Source organism: Bubalus bubalis, chromosome 17, assembly GCF_019923935.1.
Source record: "Bubalus bubalis isolate 160015118507 breed Murrah chromosome 17, NDDB_SH_1, whole genome shotgun sequence".
NCBI lineage: Eukaryota > Metazoa > Chordata > Mammalia > Artiodactyla > Bovidae > Bubalus > Bubalus bubalis.
In genome coordinates this window covers 61,105,455-61,118,478 of record NC_059173.1, presented here as the reverse complement: position 1 = coordinate 61,118,478, position 13,024 = coordinate 61,105,455, and positions in this window count along the sequence as shown.

The following is a 13,024-nucleotide window of genomic DNA, read 5'->3' as shown; positions in this document are numbered from 1 at the left end:
GACTGCAGCCATGAATTTAAGAGATGCTTGCTTCTTGGAAGAAAAGCTAAACCAAGCTAGATAGAATATTGAAAAGCAGAGACATGGCTGTACTGACAAAGGCCCGTCTAGTCAAGGCTGTGGTTTTCCCAGTAGTCATGTATGGATGTGAGAGTTGGACCATAAAGAAAGCTGAGCACCGAAGAACTGATGCTTTTGAACTGTGATGCTAGAGAAGACTCTTGAGAGTCCCTTGGACTGCAAGGACATCTAACCAGTCAATACTAAAGGAAATCTGTCCTGAATATTCATTGGAAGGACTGATGCTAAAGCTGAAGCTCCAATACTTTGGCCACCAGATGTGAAGAACTGACTCCTTGGAAAAGACCCTGATCCTGGGAAAGATTGAAGGCAGTAGGAAGGTATGACAGAGGATGTGGTTGGATGGCATCACTACTCGATGGACTTGAGTTTGAGCAAGCTCCGGGAGTTGATGATGGACAGGGAGGACTGGCACACTGCAGTCCATGGGGTCGCAGAGAATCAGACACAACTGAGTAACTGCAATGATTGACTGACTAAGAGATTAAGTCAGAAGACTAAGAAGAAATAGAGGAGATTCAGATTTTCTGAGGGAAATGGACTCTTTAAAAAGATGATCATTTCTGGAAGAGGAAATGAAGGTGAGCAGCCTCTGAGGAGCTCAGGCTGTCTAGAAGAGAGCATCAGATCTCTAAACAGGGTTTGAACCCGGGCTTCCTGCATTGAGAACACAGAGTCTTAGCCATTGGACCACCAGGGAAGTCCCAAAGAATTTTATTAAAAAATAAACACCATCTTTCAAACCACTTGATTTTTTAGTGCATATGAGAAGCATACTAAGTGAAAAGTTTTAGGAGAAGAGTTCCCACATATTTGTCATTAGCAACATTGACGTGCTTCAGTTAAATGACCAAGTATATGTGACTCTTTTTTGGGAACACCTAGAAAATGCTTGCAGGTGGCATGTGTCAGTAAGGCCAGCTTTGATCTAGCCTCCTTGGTCTACCAGATGTTCTGTGGGCACTTGTGAGCATTTTCTAAGTGAGTCAGATCTGGACCTTCCAGTTGCTTCTTGGCTTCTGCTTTTTTAATTATAAAATTTATTTTATTTCCAGCCTTGGTCTCTGTATTCTCTCTTGATTCAAATGCCTGACAATTTTTAGTGTAATTTTCTGATACAAATCATGTGGAATGACTAATCAGTCAAAGTCACCATTGCAGATTCAAACTGTATTCGTTAATACAAATAATTCTTACGGTGCCCAGTAAATATGTGTAAGCCTGTTAATAGTTATCTGCAGTGTGAGTGATTGGCATTCCCCTCCTTTCTTTGAAAGACCCCGTCCTTTGAGTGTGAAGCCATTGGGACATATGGAGATCAGCACTTTATAGAGTGCTGTGATTCACTCCGAGGAGTTACAATAAGAGATTCAAAACAGAGACAACATACAAACAAGATTCTTTAAAGGCTTCAGGAAACTGGCCTATAAACCAGACAATGAGTGGTGATGGGACTGTAGTCTTTTTGAGAAAGACACACGTTAGTAGCTCTAGACAGGACTGATGGACTTGTAGGCAACACGTGAGCAAACGTGATCCCCTTTTCAGTATGAAAGTCAGTTTCACACTAACGTTACAATTTTTTTTTTTTTTTTGCTGAGTTTCTAGCATATCAAAAGTATCATCCTCCATTTTTCAAAAAGTAGAGTACAACCTGTGAAATACTTTGAGCTTTGGGGGTTCAAAAAAAGAAGCATTCACCTTCCTTTTTCCCCTAAGTTTATTCGAGCCCGCTCTCCATGAGGGCAGTTACCTGAGTCAGCTCTGGCTCTCTCCCCACCGAGGCCGATAGCGGGCATGGAAGGGATGGTGAGGGCACCCCATTCACGAGTTGCAGGTGTTATTATCCTCTACTTTTTGTGTGCCACTACATTCTTTCATTCATTCAACAATTATTTATTCAGAACCTACAATGGCAGACACTGCTGTAATCTACGGTTGACGTGAACTCACCAAATCACAGTGGGTTTTTTCACTGTTTCTTATGTAGCCCTTTCAAAGAGAAAAACTTACTGTGAAATACCCACACCTATATTATCCTGTCCTATGAAGACATAGTCCTCTTAATATTTAAAAAAATTACACAAAAAAATAGAGAATGATCCTTTGCTAGAAACTCAGCAAAAAGTATTTGGAAAATCTAATGTGCAATTGACTTTTTTTATGTACTGAAAGGCAATTATTTTGTTCAGAGGTTGCCTATTAGAACTAGGGAGGCCAGATGTGGGTGTCCAGCCTTTCTAGTCCTTGTTTATATTCACGTGCTGCTGTCCTGCTGGAGGTACATCTGCTTCTCTTCCAGGACTGAAATGATGCTATTACAATAGTGTGCATGCTCAGTTGGTCCAACTCTTTGTGACCCCCTAGTCACTACAGCCCACCAGGTTCCTCTGTTCAGGCAGGAATACTGGAGTGGGTTGCATTTCCTACTGCAAGGGATCTTCCCGACCCATGGACTGAACCCATGTCTCTTGCATCTCCTGCATTGGCTGGCAGATTCTCTACCACTGCACCGAAGTATTCTGAAGCAATGTGGAATAAAGGCCAGGAGCTCAGGACTTGGAAGTACCCTTCATGGATTCCAAGCCTGATTCTCCACATGTGACTCGGAGACTTTGATCCTGGTGGCTCAGAGGTTAAAGCATCTGCCTGGAATGCGGGAGACCCGGGTTCGATCCCTGGGTTGGGAAGATCCCCTGGAGAAGGAAATGGCAACCCGCTCCAGTACTCTTGCCTGGAGGATCCCATGGAGGAAGGAGCCTGGTAGGCTACAGTCCATGGGGTTGCAAAGAGTCGGACACGACTGAGTGACTTCACTTTCACTTTCACTTTCACAATTTGCTTAAATCTGTAACTCAGATTCTTCCTTATAAAGTAAAATTTCATCATACAATAATTATCTGTTGTGTTCCTTCTCAGGGAAGGCTACTATTTTGGGGGCTGCTGAGGATACAGCCATAGCAAGCTAGATAAGTCCCTGCTGCCATGGAACTTAAGTTTTGTATTTATTAATACAAATAAATAATATATACTGTCAAAAAGATAAGAGCTATGCAGAAAAATCAAGCATGGTAAGAGAATAAAGACTATTTAGGTAGAGTCATCAGAACAATCTTCTCTTAGAAGATGATATTTAATCAGAGGTTTGAATGATGTGAAGAATAAGTCATGCATGTAACTGGTGCTTCTATGATAGATGCAGATGCAAAGGCCCTGAGGCTAACGCATGCCTAAGATGATGATATTAGTGATTAAATACAATTGTTGGGAGGTTGAATGAGTTAATTCACTTAAGAACTTTAAATAGAGCCTATGTATAAATTTGCTACTGTTGTTGTTTTCTTGCCAAGTAGTGTCTGACTCTTTTGCGACCCCATGGACTGTAGCCCACCAGGCTCCTCTGTCCATGGGGTTTCCTTCTTGATAAATGCTAGCTCTTAGTTTGTAAAGTGAAGTCGCTCAGTCGTGTCCAACTCTTTGCAACCCCATGGACTGTAGCCCACCAGGCTTCTCCATCCATGGAATTTTCCAGGCATGAGTACTGGAGTGGGTTGCCATCTCCTTCTCCAGGGGATCTTCCCAAGCCAGGGATTGAACCTGGTCTCCCGCATCGCAGGCTTTACCATCTGAGTCAGCAGTTTTATAAGACTGCTACATATGTTCTGGCCCAGCTAGTGCGGGCCCCCACCTGGCGGAGGCTACCCTGATGTCTGGGGACACTGCCACCTGCTGCTTCCCGCTGGTAAAACTAGTTGGTTCAGGTAACATTTTGAGAAGCTGGTGCTGTGTCTCATCTGAGGCTCACCCTTCTTCCTGTGTCTTGGTTTCTAATGGCCAGACATCCATTCCACTCCTCACATCAATTCCTCCTTCTACTTTGTATAAGATTTCCATCGCCAGTACTGCCGATGTCACCTGCCACACTCCAGTCCCCTCACCACCAGGGATCCAGGACAATTGTCTATAAGGTAGATGCCTTTAGACACAGATGACTACCTCCAACTCGTGTTTCACTGGGGCCTGTGTTTTTGTCAAATGGCCACCTCCAGGTGGCTCTCGTGGTAAAGAACCCTCTTGCCAATGTAGGCGACACAGGAGACGCAGGTTCTGTCCCTGGGTTGGGAAGATCCCCCAGAGGAGGAGTTGGCAGCCCACTCCAGTATTCTTGCCTGGAGAATTCCACTAATGGGGGAACCTGGTGGGCTACAGTGCATGGGGTCGCAAAGAGTCGTACGCTACTGACACACACACACACACACACACACACACACACCATCTTTGAGCAATAATCCCATAGAAGAATAAAGACACCCAGTTATGATGGGGCTTATGAGACTACCCGCCTGCTCCAGGGGCCCTCTGGTGGTCTCATGAAAGAAAAAGGGACCAGCTCCTAAAGAGCTGCCACTGCTTCTGTGCACCCACCAAGGGAGGCTTGTGCCTGCTCCCACAGATTGATGGCCTTCTGAAACACATCTGTTGAATTATTCGTGATTTGTCATTTTTAGAAAATCACACTTCTGGGTACCTACGATCTTGTCTGTAGTTGGAAAAGTGACGAATGGTGAAAAATGACCTCCTAGTCACACTTTGGTCTTGCTGTGCACACGATGATGCCATTTGGTGTGCCTGGGTATTGGCAGAACTCGATTAAGGAGCACATATTCTATGACCTTCTGTTCCAGTGCCCTTACATAATCCCCTAATGTGCTATCCCATGCATGCATGCTCAGTGGCTTGGTTGTGTCCGACTCTTTGTGACCCCATAGACTGTAGCCCACCAGGCTCTTCTGCCCATGGGATTCTCCAGGCAGGGATACTGGAGTGGGTTACCATTTCCTCTTCCGGAGGATCTTCCCCACCCAGAGTTCTCACTCACATCTCTTGCATCTCCTGCATCGGCAGGTGGATCCTTTACTGCTGAGCCACCTGGGAAGCCTGCTATCACATGGTCAATCACAATAACATCAGCTACAGTGGATATTGTCAGCCTATTACAAGTTAGATGTTATGCTAAGACTTTTCATCTGTTATCTCATTTCAACCTCACAACAATCCTATGTAAGCCAGGAACTCCATACATTGGTGGGCTATGAGATCACATCTCCCATTTGTACCCAGGTCACAATCGTCTGGTGTGTACCCTTGTCACTAGCAGATGTCCAGCTTCTTTACCAGTGCTTCTTCCACGAATTTCTTGGAACCCCAGGAGATTCCTCCCACCCCCAAACCTAACTCTCTCTGCCATGTTGGTGTGGGTCTTGGCCACTTCTGGCGGTTTTGCTGGTCTCCTTTTCCTATCCCAAGGATTGCTTCACTTAGGCAGCAGCTGTTTTTCCCTTTGGCAAGGCTCTGTCTCAACTGTAGGCTCAGATGCCTCCCATATTTCCTTCTGTGATAGGGAAAGTTGAGCTGTAATATTTTAGCAAGATTCATGATGGCTTTGGGGACCAGAATGGAATAATATATGGAAGACTTCAAATTGGAGATATGATTGCTCTCCTTGGGCTCAAGACCCTTTGAGGCTCCCGAGACTCTGAGACCCAAGCCTCTACAATACAGTGATCTCCCAGCCCCTTTCTTCCAGCATGTTGCAGAGGCCAACTCACGTTGGCAAGGAGACTTCCTTGCCAATGTGTCTTGTACTCTGATTCCAAATTTATTCTTCAGTTCTAAAGAAGGACAGTTATGGGGACAGTTATCCCCATTATCTGAAATGTAATCCATGGGCTCTCATTTTGCACTCCAGGATGAAGAACAACTTGGTCCCTCTGTGGCAAAGCCTTTCCCTCCAAACGCAATGCATGACAACACAACAAACCAACATCACAACATTCACTAAATTCTGAGTTACTTCCTGTTGACTCATCTCCATTGAGATATAAACAGAGACATCCAAATTGAGTTCCTGCATTCTCAGCCCAATCTCTCATAAACACGAGGCCGAGACTAGTGGCTACACTCCTTGGCACTTCAGTCTCTGCTCCTAAACCTCACCATTCATATTATCCCAATGGATTCCCACCACAGCCCTATGGAGTCAGCAGTATAGGTGTCCCTTTGGCATTTATTATGCACAAACACTGATGAGATTGGAGCTATAATTAGGCCTATGTAACAGACAAGGTTTCACTTTTCACTTTCATGCATTGGAGAAGGAAATAGCAACCCACTCCAGTGTTCTTGCCTGGAGAATCCCAGGGACGGGGGAGCCTGGTGGGCTGCCGTCTCTGGGGTCACACAGAGTCGGACACGACTGAAGCGACTTAGCGGCAGTAGCAGCAGCAACAGACAAGGAATACCAGGTTTAGAAAGTTTAAATAACTCACCAGTGTGGTGGACACTTGCGCATAGCGCACATCCTGTGTTCTCCACGTTCCCTCGTCCAATGCTACCCTCTTGGTCAAGGATAACCTACTACCCTTATGAACTCCTTGGCCATTTTGAGACAGGCTGGGACCTGGAACATAGGACCTTTTGCAGCAGTGCCTGCATCTGGACAGACATTTCCTCAAGCAACAAAATAGAAAGAAACTATAAGGGACTAAAAATAACTGTATGCACGAGCAATTAGGCAAATTCTGGACAACTAGATACAAAAAGAAAAAGAAAAAGAAAAAAACCCACACCAAAAAACCAGCTGCCACTTTTGAAGTGTCAGGAGCAAAAGCAGGGTACTGCACACAACCTCTGCACACAACACTACCTAATGGGTGGACAAACCATTTAAAGCAGCCCTCTGTCCTCTGGATACACCCCCACCCTCATTCCATATAAGGAACCAGCTTGGCCCCCCTTGGAGAGCAAGCCAGGGAACCTGTAACTTGTTTTCACGCCCTCCTGTGGTCCCAGAAGGCCAAATAAAGCCTTGCCTGAATTTCCTGTCTGGCTTCTGATCAATTTCTATGGATTGCGGAAGGCCAAGGATCCTGACTGGTATCAATTTCAGTAACTACCACTGTGTCTAGTTTGCTTTCTAGCTTTGGAGCAGCCTATAGAGATATTCAAGCATGTCTCCAGGTCTATACCTCTGGACTAATCACCAAATAAGGCAAATACCACTTTTTCAAAACATGCCACCCTGATTTATCACTCATGGACAACACAGGCCTCCTGGCTCAACCCTGGGGTCACTACAAAGACCTTTGTGTACTCCTCAATCCAGAGAGTCCTTCCTTGTCTGCACTGCCATAAGTCCTCTTTTTATTTTTCTTAAACCACATAACATGGTGTCTTATTTATTGCAAAAGGTCTTTATTAATCACTATGTATCATTGTACTTTGCTCCCTTGTGCTTTTCATCTTTATACGTGTTGGATTTGTCTTCCACATAAAATTAGAACTCCTTTGAAGGTAAAGACCATGTCTTAAACTTCCTTTATGTTTTCTCTGAAGAATTTAATGTTATGCCAAGTTCATACAAAATGCTAAATGAATATTGGCTTGAAATATTGTTGACAATAATTAACCCAAAAGAGGGAACTGATAGAGATAATTTATTATGTCCCTTAAAGTATGTGTTTTGAATTATTTTCCTACAGACAAAAAAATTCGTAAGTGCTACAAGTTGTCCATGACCATTTTAGAAGCAAGTAGTAAAGCCTTTTTATCTCTGTTTAAAAATTTTCAAAGTGATGAATCTTACAGTTCATAGATAAATAGTGAAAGAGGAAGCATAAACATGGTTTTTAATAACTTGAAAAAAGAGTTACAATAGTTTCCTAAGGTTTCTAGGTAATAATTTTCACACTTAATTGCTAGGTAGTCTTATCTCAACATTTTCTAAAGTGTCTCTGGATGTCTTAATCATCCACTTTGTAAAAATATATTAAGAACGTGAGCCTTGTAATTATATATAAAAAAGGAGTGTAGCATTTTGGTTTGATTTTAGTGACAGTATTTGATGAAGGCAAATGCCACTACCTCCTTTTGAAGCATTTCAGTTTAATGAAGTTCCTTTTAACAAGTAGTTACTAAAATATTCAATAAAAAGTTCAACTATCTTACTAGGTGGTTAGTGAAGCACTTCTCTTTCTGCCTTTTTGGGAAACTGTGCTGCTTTCTGATTATAAATGATCTATATTTTGTCTTATTTCTTAATGTTTCTGGAGTCTACTGTTATGGAAAAGTTAAACCTCCCTCAAGAACATAAACATATAAAGCCAAAGATTATCTTGCCACGGGCCATCACTCTGCCCTTAAATAATATGAATTTGATCAAAATCAGATATTGAAGTAGACGACATTCACTGGAAAGTTTGCATTCCTTTTCCTGTTTTCTTAAAATTCCCAGAAACTTGTTTATTTCCATAAAGAGCCCATCATCTTCTGAACACATCAGCCTTTCGAAAGCTTTATTTAAATACCTCTGCCAAATGAAAGGCTTCTTTCATGCCATTTCAAGCCCTGAAGTACCAAAAGGGTAAATAACCCGAGTATCACTTTTGACTGACTTGACTTTGAAAGAGGCGCAGGCTAGGTAAACAGTCACTCAGCCGCCAGACTCTTCCCTACCTCTCTATACATCATCTGCTAATATTGGGAACAGTGATCAACACCTTAATTCACCGGATTAATGAGTTAGAGCCCACAGAAAAGGACAAAAACCCATAACTTTTCCACAAACTTAGTTAAATGTCAAGGTTTTTAAAGGCCTAGTTAGCAAGTATATTAGATGAGATATGTCAGTTTCCCAATTTACGACTCTGACTTGTCTCTTGTGATTCCTTATAGCCTCTAGCCATTCTCCTCTTACCTGAGGCATTCTCTGGCAAAAACCTGATGCTTCCAGTCATTCTGCATTCTTGTGTTCCTTCAAAAATAATTGGACAGGCACCTTTCCATAAACAATCATCATTAGTTATATACGGTACACAGATCCGAACACCACACAAATAAGTTTCAATGGAATGTCTTGAGCCAAATAGTAGTAATTTGGTCTGCGTGTTACAGATGTGATTGACAGAGACTTAATGCACTTAGCACTTTTCCAGGAGGCTCTGAGCATCGGCTCCTTGATGCTCAGAAAGTCCTGCTCCCAGAAAAGTGACACAGACATTGACCATTGAGTTTGTTGCTATTCAATAGCCAGTCCGTTTCCAGACTCTATGATTAAAGTCATTATAGGAACTGTCAGCGGAGGAAAGAAATGAAAACTGTCAGAAGAAGCAACTGTCTGAAATGCTCATGATCCCCATAATGTTTAACAGTTTGAAAGCAAGAAATTTTAAACTAATGAAGATCAACCTAAATTAGAAGCTGCAAGCTTCAAATATTTTCTGCCAGGTGGATGAACCCCATATCCCTTTTTTTTTTTTTTCTTTTAACCTTCTTGGGAAAATTCTGAAAAAAAATTAAAATAAACCTTTGTATCCATGGCTACAAATGAAGTTTACAACAAATATGAATTAATACCTTTCAAGGATCTGCTATTAGAAGCAGGCATATTCTACAGAAAGATTGAGGAAATAAATGTTGAAACTGAATAAAATACTGGTACATTATTGGAAAGGTTTGAATCATTATTTTCATATTCAAAGACCATGATAACTTTAATATTTGATAGGACACAATATTTCCAATTTGACAATGATCCTGAACATGTTTATAAGTTGCTAGCAGGGTTTTTTTCTGATATTAAAAATGGAAATTTCTGATGTAAAATAAGAATTTGTTATGATTTTATAATATTCCACAGAGAGCTTTACAGACATTAAAATGATTTATCAGTTAAACACATTTTTGAAATGTATTCACTAAAAAAAGACTCTAAGAGTTTAGTACCCCTAGTAGATTATCAGTGACTAGTTTAGCTCATTTTTTACTGTATTTAAAAACAAATGGCATGTCTGAAAAACTGTCACAGGCTGTAGGAGCTTGGAAGACAGGATGGCTAATTATAATGTGGTGTTCTGAACGAGATCCCCAGACGTAAAAAAAGACATTAGGACAGACTAGTGAAACTTGAATAAAACTTAGAGTTTAGCTGACCAGTATTAGTTCCTTAGTAGTGACAAATGTGTGAAAGCACTTAGAGTATGCCATGGGACATACTTAAGCTGCAAAAATAATTTGTTATTTATCCGAAATTCCAGTTTAACTGGAGTGTACTTTATCAGCTAAATCTGGCAACCCAAATAGTAATGTAAGATAATAACATTAGGAGAAACTGGGAGAGAGGTATACTGGAATTTTCTCTACTATCTTTACAACTTTTCTATAAATCTAAAATTATTCTAAAATAAAGTGTATTTACATTTTTAAAGAGCAATGGGGAAACATATAGCCATGAAAGGCAATTTGCTTTAATATTTTAGTTGGAGCATTTATATACCTAAGAAAGATAAAATCTGACACCAGCCTGAACTTTATTTTTTTTCAATATGTAAACAAATTCACCCTTTAAAAAAATGTAAGGTTTAACCCCATTTGTCAGTAAAAGGAGAGCCTAATAAAATAATGCTAACAGTAATATTCTATTTATTTTTCGTTCCTCACCTGCTATGCCCAGGTTTTGACATTAAGAATATTGTGTTTGATATTTTCTGCATTAAAAACCACTTCAGGCTTTGGTTCCATTTTACTCCCAGTCAGAAAGATCAGAAAAAGCTCAAGTCACACAGTGAGAAACTTTATCCACTGAATGAGACATTATCCATTCCACCAGACTGCAAATCAAAGAGTATCTCTTAGGCTGCTTAAAAATTCATTTTAAAATCTGATCCTGATTGTACTTTTATGGTAATTTCATACCATCAATCATCCTTTTACCTTTAGTCTCTGGGTCCACCGCTCTCCCCATAGATCTCATTCATTCTCCCTCATTATAATTCTTTAGGTGAGAAAACAGGAGAAGAAACCTTAGCAGAAAATGAGGCAAAGATGTAAATTTCTTGAGAAAAGTCAGGTTCACTAAGAAGCAGAGCTAATGATATGTTCTGATCTTCTCTTTTATTGGTAATTAAAAGATGGGAGGAAAAAGGGACCCCAAAAAGGCAGGGGAAAAAAAAAAGTCTCCCATGCAAATAACATGTTTGTAATCTGCATTCGATTTCATTAATAGGCTTGATAGTTTTAAGCTGTCAGCGTTCTTGTTTCTCTCGTTGGATGTGAACAAAAGAAATATTTTTGAAACTCTTGAGCACTTCTCTTTCATTGTGTGATTATCTCTTGCCTGCCCTTCATTGGGGTTGCCTCCTTTCTAATTCTGTTTTTAGTAAACGGAATTATCAGAGCCTAGAATTATCAGCAGGCAGCTATGAGCCACACAGAGCAGGCCCCTCTCTAGCTATATAGGTTCACACAGAGTTATGGGAAATCAATAACATAACTTTGGTTATTATTCTCCATTTGGCAACGTACAGATGCCTGCTCCAGCTAACAATTAATCACTGAAAGGAAGTAGCGTGGGGCTGTGTATCAGCCAGAAAGTGCTCATGGCAAGTGAAATAATTTCTAACGTTCAGTTTAAGTCAAGCATTCATTCAGCCTTTTCAGCGTGATTCAATTTTCCTAACAATAAATGCTATATTTTGGCTCCATTGATTTGAATGCTGACTCTGGTGTAAAGTATATTTCTTAGAGCAACAAGAAATGTAGCAGGTAATAAACTCAGCAGTGAGCTCAGCCTCGGAACATTTCGATTGGAATTAAAAAAAAAAAAAAAAAAAAGGCCATTAATCACAAGGGAAGCGAAGCCCCAAGTCCAGCTGCATCGTCTTTTCTACTGCCTTTAACAAAATGTTGCCATAAACCACAGAATGCCAATAATAGCAATAATCCCTCCAAAATGGGTTGTTACCAGCAGTTAGTGACCAGTTTCTTAGTTAATGGCCTGAGGGGAAAGGCTTTAAGAAAGCTGTATTCCCTATTTCCTCTCAGGCATTTTAACTGGATGCATTAAACTGCATTTTCATTGGGATTTCAAAATGTTTGTGCTCTGACAAGGCACTCATTTTAAGGTCTTTCGATTAAATCTCCATCTCCACAGTTTTAAGAAGAGCAAATAAGCACTGCATCTAAGTGGGAGGGGGATAATTTGACCAGTCCCTTAATTAATAAGTTCAATGACAGTCAGAAATATGTAAAAATATATGTGCCGGTATCACGTGTTGGTTCTTTGTTCTGATGTAGCAGCTTTCTGTGTTGATGAGCTGTAAATAGACCTTCCGTTCATTCATTTCTTCATGCAGATGATAATCTCCTTGCTGTCTTTGCGGGATGGTTGTGAGAATCAAAGGCGATTCTCTTTGTGAAGGAGATCGGAACCTGGGTGGTGGTGCCCGGTACGAAAGGCAGGGACGGCTACCCAGCCACCACCGTCACCACTAGTAACCAGATGTGCTTTGGCATAGCTAACTGGTTAATTCTCACATATGTCCAGAGGGTTAAATGCCAACTCCCTGTTGTAAAGGCAACTGGGGGGTGGGAGTGAGGAAGTGACCAAGGAAATGAGTTTTCCATAACTGCTTCTAGCAAGAGTTTGAACTCTTTCACATTTAGACTGCAAACATCAAGATTTAAGGGATTCCATTTTGATCTTAGGGCTTATAAAACATCAGCGCTACTTCGTTTGAAAATGTAACCTTTTTATCAAATGTCATGAAACATCTGTTTATCATAGTATAGTTCCTGTTAGAAATAAATTGTGCCCAGCATGCAAATTAAGTCAGGTCTATAGCCCTGGGACTTTGAAGTGATTACGAGGAATTTTAAAATTCCACAAGTGAAATAATAAGAACGCTGCAATAATTAATATTGGGACAAAACGATACTGTTCTTTTCTGGCAACCTAATGTACATGAACACAGAGGTGTTTTACTAACTTGTGGGAGAAGCTGACTTAAATATAATTCAGGTGATAATATAGCATACCATAGCTGAGATGGCCATAACTGAATAATAATAATAATTAAGAATAACATATTTCTCTTAGGAATGCCAA